The following is a 1115-nucleotide window of genomic DNA, read 5'->3' as shown; positions in this document are numbered from 1 at the left end:
GCTTGCCAGAGGGGCTGCCTGCGCACGTCTACAGTGGGGGTCCCTTTCCACAGCAAGACAGTGATGTCTTGGCATACAAGCACATACTGATGATTGAGCAGCGCTCCTAGATGCTATGCTAGATGCAGCTTGCCCAGGTGACATCAGGTTGACATCATCACATGATGCAGATGGCATCACATGACATCACACCTTGGAGAGGCAGGGACATGGGGCTGCAACATGCCCCCAGGTCTGGACACCCACACCCAGAGACATGCAGTGACACATGATGACATGCCATGGCAGGGGTGATGTCATGGGGCATGGCATCACATCACGTCACATGATACCACACATGAGGAGAGGATGGGGACCGGTGGTTGCTGTGTGCCCCCACCCCAGGTAGGGAGGTGAGACGCAATACATGGTGACATACCACGACACACCACAGCAGGGGAGATGTAATGAAGCATGACATCATATGTGACTGCTGATGGTGTCAGAGAGAGGCCCCACCCCATTGCAGGCCCCCAGCATGGGGGAGGAGGAAGGAGGTGCCCCCCTCCAGGTCCCCAGCCTGTGAATGCCATTGCGGAGACTGGGGTGGCCTGGGAGGGCACTCGAGGCATTTGAGTGTACTGGGAGGCTCTGGCATATACTGGGATGGGGCCCTGGGCCATACTGTGAATCACTGTGGGGCCCTGGATCATACCGGGAGTCCTGGGGAGGGCAGTGGTCCATACAGAGATTCATAAGGAGGCATTGGTCCATACTGGAAGGCAGGGGTCTGGGCTGTACTGGGAGTCACTGGGAAACTTTGAGCCATACTGGGAATGTGCTGGGCTACACTGGGATGGTGCTGGACCATACTGGGACTCATGGGGAGGCATTGGTCCATACTGTGAGGCATGGATCTGGGGCTCTAAGCCATTATGGGTGGCATGGGGAGGCTCTGGGCCATACTGAGAAGGTTCTGGGAGGCACTGGTGCAACTGGGGAGGAGGGTTCTGGGGCTGTGGGCCATGCTGGGAGATGGGGGGCAATGCGGGGGGGCAGGGGCACTAGTGGGCACATGTGTGTATTGGTGCTTACTGGTGGGTGCTGTGGACGAGGAATGTATGCTGCATACACAC

This window comes from Egretta garzetta, unplaced genomic scaffold (assembly GCF_000687185.1).
Source record: "Egretta garzetta isolate BGI_Z169 unplaced genomic scaffold, ASM68718v1 scaffold642, whole genome shotgun sequence".
NCBI lineage: Eukaryota > Metazoa > Chordata > Aves > Pelecaniformes > Ardeidae > Egretta > Egretta garzetta.
Note: the sequence above shows the minus strand (reverse complement) of the source record.